General features: G+C 39.6%; 7 non-coding genes across 7 annotated transcripts in view; all 7 read left to right on the top strand.

The window, feature by feature from the left end:
- The first annotated feature begins 180 nt into the window (after positions 1 to 180).
- TRNAR-CCU (transfer RNA arginine (anticodon CCU)) lies at positions 181 to 253 on the top strand. The gene has a single exon. It is a non-coding gene; the product is annotated as a tRNA-Arg (tRNA).
- A 644-nt stretch (positions 254 to 897) lies between these two features.
- On the top strand, positions 898 to 970 carry TRNAR-UCG (transfer RNA arginine (anticodon UCG)). The gene has a single exon. It is a non-coding gene; the product is annotated as a tRNA-Arg (tRNA).
- Positions 971 to 1,773: 803 nt separating this feature from the next.
- On the top strand, positions 1,774 to 1,846 carry TRNAR-CCU (transfer RNA arginine (anticodon CCU)). The gene has a single exon. It is a non-coding gene; the product is annotated as a tRNA-Arg (tRNA).
- Positions 1,847 to 2,490: 644 nt separating this feature from the next.
- Positions 2,491 to 2,563, top strand: TRNAR-UCG (transfer RNA arginine (anticodon UCG)). Its single transcript has one exon. It is a non-coding gene; the product is annotated as a tRNA-Arg (tRNA).
- An 803-nt stretch (positions 2,564 to 3,366) lies between these two features.
- On the top strand, positions 3,367 to 3,441 carry TRNAR-CCU (transfer RNA arginine (anticodon CCU)). Its single transcript has one exon. It is a non-coding gene; the product is annotated as a tRNA-Arg (tRNA).
- A 642-nt stretch (positions 3,442 to 4,083) lies between these two features.
- Positions 4,084 to 4,156, top strand: TRNAR-UCG (transfer RNA arginine (anticodon UCG)). Its single transcript has one exon. It is a non-coding gene; the product is annotated as a tRNA-Arg (tRNA).
- An 803-nt stretch (positions 4,157 to 4,959) lies between these two features.
- Positions 4,960 to 5,000, top strand: part of TRNAR-CCU (transfer RNA arginine (anticodon CCU)) — a 73-nt gene continuing 32 nt past the window's right edge. The window contains exon 1 of the tRNA in view: positions 4,960 to 5,000. This exon is cut by the window's right edge and continues 32 nt beyond it. This is a non-coding gene — a tRNA (tRNA-Arg).

Here is a 5,000-nt window from a genome sequence, read left to right as displayed (position 1 = left end):
TGCGCGAAATGCAGAGCCTCCATTATAGCACAGAACAGAGTGTTAAAGTCGGGGATGGAAGAGGATGAAAATGGGAAGTTTAATTATGGAGAGAACTGAGAAATGTCCTGTGTGCAGACACCAGTGTTTGATGATTGAATACATTTAAATAATGCGTCTAGACTGCAAGTGTTTATCTATGCCTCAGTGGCCTAATGGATAAGGCACTGGCCTCCTAAGCCAGGGATTGTGGGTTCGATTCCCACCTGAGGTGAAAACCATTATCCACTCTTACTTTTCCAGAAAAATTGATATATTTATTACATGCTTCCGCTCAGAAGCTTATGTGGTATTAGGAACTTTGAAATGGTACCATTTTACTTCTGTACTCTTCAGAGTCATGTTGGTGTTCTGAAACTACAAAGTAGATTTTTAAACACCTATCTTTGTCAGATGCAACTTTGACCCGGCAGAAGATATTCCTTTGGAAAAAATGATTTGAATTGGATTGGTGTAACTGTTGTTTCTAGAGGTGGTGACAGGCTTTCAGCTACTTGAATAGGGCAAGTCAGGATTCATGAAACATATACAACCTTTGAGCGTGTGTAAATTGGCATATCCAGAAAGGAGCAGTTTTTACTACTGTCAAAACAGTTTCTCTCCACCTCTAGAAATATCCAGAGCTATGTAAAGCATACAACTGAGCTTTATTCTCATGAAGAAAGATGTTTAAATGCAAAAAAGAAAACAAAAGCTTATCGTACTGGTGACATTTTCATTATATAGATTCCAAAAGAGTGCTTTAATTGAAAGGAGCTGAAAACACACAATGGGATGTAAACCTAAATAACTATAAATATCATATTTCCCATTCTTGCATACCACCTACATTATAAAAATAAGCACAGCATGACATATGACCGCGTGGCCTAATGGATAAGGCGTCTGACTTCGGATCAGAAGATTGAGGGTTCGAGTCCCTTCGTGGTCGTTTTTTGCCAATGGTCACACAACTCAGCTTTCCATTCAGAATGGAAGCAGGCTCTTCCAATACTCATATAGCCATCATGTTCTCATTCCTAATTATTCGTGAAGTGGAGTACATACTGCACAGTCATTTAGATTGCATCTTCAGCCTAAAATCTTGGTCAAGTTAGTGGCATTAAGAAGTGCTTCTATGTACACGCACTGAATATGCAATAGGGTTGCAGAATTTTGACTTGACAGAATGGGTTTTTAGCTTAAGGGTGTGTAGATGAAATGCAAGGTGTGTAAGTATGTGTTCATGGAGTTCTTCAAGTGTAAAATCTGTATGATTTGTGCAGTTAAAGTGCTAATTTTGCCTACGAGAAAGAAAAGTACTACAGAAGAATTATAAAGGATTGGCACATTGGCTGCCTTTGCTGATGACACATTTGGCTAATTTTTGAAGCATTGGTCTATTAAGTTGCAGAGTGTGGTTGAACTTGGTTAGGAGACTTGGTGCCTCTTTCTGTGTCCTGCTGAAGACAAGGACGGCTTGATACCACTGTCAAAGCCCAGTTTATTGAGAAAAGCATTCAGGAAAGAAGAAGTGTTGAGTCGAGAGGGGTTCTCCTCCAATTTCTCTCCACTTGCTCGAAATGCAGAGAGTCCATTATAGCACAGAACAGAGTGTTAAAGTCGGGGATGGAAGAGGATGAAAATGGGAAGTTTACTTATGGAGAGAACTGAGAAATGTCCTGTGTGCAGACACCAGTGTTTGACGATTGAATACATTTAAATAATGCCTCTAGACTGCAAGTGTTAATCTGTGCCTCAGTGGCCTAATGGATAAGGCACTGGCCTCCTAAGCCAGGGATTGTGGGTTCGAGTCCCATTTGAGGTGAAAACCAATATCCACACTTACTTTTCCAGAAAAATTGATATATTTATTACATGCTTCCACTCAGAAGCTTATGTGGTATTAGGGACTTTGAAATGGTACCATTTTACTTCTGTACTCTTCAGAGTCATGTTGGTGTTCTGAAACTACAAAGTAGATTTTTAAACACCTATCTTTGTCAGATGCAACTTTGACCCGGCAGAAGATATTCCTTTGGAAAAAATGATTTGAATTGGATTGGTGTAACTGTTGTTTCTAGAGGTGGTGACAGGCTTTCTGCTACTTGAATAGGGCAAGTCAGGATTCATGAAATGTATACAACCTTTGAGCGTGTGTAAATTGGCATATCCAGAAAGGAGCAGTTTTTACTACTGTCAAAACAGTTTCTCTCCACCTCTAGAAATATCCAGAGCTATGTAAAGCATACAACTGAGCTTTATTCTCATGAAGAAAGAGGTTTAAATGCAAAAAAGAAAACAAAAGCTTATCGTACTGGTGACATTTTCATTATATAGATTCCAAAAGAGTGCTTTAATTGAAAGGATCTGAAAACACACAATGGGATGTAAACCTAAATAACTATAAATATCATATTTCCCATTCTTGCATACCACCTACATTATAAAAATAAGCACAGCAGGACATGGGACCGCGTGGCCTAATGGATAAGGCGTCTGACTTCGGATCAGAAGATTGAGGGTTCGAGTCCCTTCGTGGTCGGTTTTTGCCAATGGTCACACAACTCAGCTTTCCATTCAGAATGGAAGCAGGCTCTTCCAATACTCATATAGCCATCATGTTCTCATTCCTAATTATTCATGAAGTGGAGTACATACTGCTCAGTCATTTAGATTGCATCTTCAGCCTAAAATCTTGTTCATGTTAGTGGCATTAAGAAGTGCTTCTGTGTACACGCACTGAATATGTAATAGGGTTGCAGAATTTTGACTTGACAGAATGGGTTTTTAGCTTAAGGGTGTGTAGATGAAATGCAAGGTGTGTAAGTATGTGTTCATGGAGTGCTTCAAGTGTAAAATCTGTATGATTTGTGCAGTTAAAGTGCTAATTTTGCCTACGAGAAAGAAAAGTACTACAGAAGAATTATAAAGGATTGGCACATTGGCTGCCTTTGCTGATGACACAGTTGGCTAATTTGTGAAGCATTGGTCTATTAAGTTGCAGAGTGTGGTTGAACTTGGTTAGGAGACTTGGTGCCTGTTTCTGTGTCCTGCTGAAGACAAGGATGGCTTGATACCACTTTCAAAGCCCAGTTTATTGAGAAAATCATTCAGGAAAGAAGAAGTGTTGAGTCGAGAGGGGTTCTCCTCCAATTTCTCTCCACTTGCTCGAAATGCAGAGAGTCCATTATAGCACAGAACAGAGTGTTAAAGTCGGGGATGGAAGAGGATGAAAATGGGAAGTTTACTTATGGAGAGAACTAAGAAATGTCCTTTGTGCAGACACCAGTGTTTGACGATTGAATACATTTAAATAATGCCTCTAGACTGCAAGTGTTTATCTGTTCCTCAGTGGCCTAATGGATAGGGCATTGGCCTCCTAAGCCAGGGATTGTGGGTTCGAGTCCCATCTGAGGTGAAAACCAATATCCACTCTTACTTTTCCAGAAAAATTGATATATTTATTACATGCTTCCGCTCAGAAGCTTATGTGGTATTAGGAACTTTGAAATGGTACCATTTTACTTCTGTACTCTTCAGAGTCATGTTGGTGTTCTGAAACTACAAAGTAGATTTTTAAACACCTATCTTTGTCAGATGCAACTTTGACCCGGCAGAAGATATTCCTTTGGAAAAAATGATTTGAATTGGATTGGTGTAACTGTTGTTTCTAGAGGTGGTGACAGGCTTTCAGCTACTTGAATAGGGCAAGTCAGGATTCATGAAACGTATACAACCTTTGAGCGTATGTAAATTGGCATATCCAGAAAGGAGCAGTTTTTACTACTGTCAAAACAGTTTCTCTCCACCTCTAGAAATATCCAGAGCTATGTAAAGCATACAACTGAGCTTTATTCTCATGAAGAAAGAGGTTTAAATGCAAAAAAGAAAACAAAAGCTTATCGTACTGGTGACATTTTCATTATATACATTCCAAAAGAGTGCTTTAATTGAAAGGAGCTGAAAACACACAATGGGATGTAAACCTAAATAACTATAAATATCATATTTCCCATTCTTGCATACCACCTACATTATAAAAATAAGCACAGCAGGACATATGACCGCGTGGCCTAATGGATAAGGCGTCTGACTTCGGATCAGAAGATTGAGGGTTCGAGTCCCTTCGTGGTCGGTTTTTGCCAATGGTCACACAACTCAGCTTTCCATTCAGAATGGAAGCAGGCTCTTCCAATACTCATATAGCCATCGTGTTCTCATTCCTAATTATTCATGAAGTGGAGTACATAGTGCACAGTCATTTAGATTGCATCTTCAGCCTAAAATCTTGTTCATGTTAGTGGCATTAAGAAGTGCTTCTATGTACACGCACTGAATATGTAATAGGGTTGCAGAATTTTGACTTGACAGAATGGGTTTTTAGCTTAAGGGTGTGTAGATGAAATGCAAGGTGTGTAAGTATGTGTTCATGGAGTGCTTCAAGTGTAAAATCTGTATGATTTGTGCAGTTAAAGTGCTAATTTTGCCTACGAGAAAGAGAAGTACTACAGAAGAATTATAAAGGATTGGCACATTAGCTGCCTTTGCTGATGACACAGTTGGCTAATTTGTGAAGCATTGGTCTATTAAGTTGCAGAGTGTGGTTGAACTTGGTTAGGAGACTTGGTGCCTGTTTCTGTGTCCTGCTGAAGACAAGGACGGCTTGATACCACTGTCAAAGCCCAGTTTATTGAGAAAAGCATCCAGGAAAGAAGAAGTGTTGAGTCGAAAGTGGTTCTCCTCCAATTTCTCTCCACTTGCGCGAAATGCAGAGCCTCCATTATAGCACAGAACAGAGTGTTAAAGTCGGGGATGGAAGAGGATGAAAATGGGAAGTTTACTTATGGAGAGAACTGAGAAATGTCCTGTGTGCAGACACCAGTGTTTGACAATTGAATACATTTAAATAATGCCTCTAAACTGCAAGTGTTTATCTGTACCTCAGTGGCCGAATGGATAAGGCACTGGCCTCCTAAGCC

This window comes from Lissotriton vulgaris, chromosome 5 (assembly GCF_964263255.1).
Source record: "Lissotriton vulgaris chromosome 5, aLisVul1.2, whole genome shotgun sequence".
NCBI lineage: Eukaryota > Metazoa > Chordata > Amphibia > Caudata > Salamandridae > Lissotriton > Lissotriton vulgaris.
The sequence above is the reverse complement of the archived record's forward strand: the minus strand, read 5'-3'. Positions and strand labels throughout refer to the sequence as shown.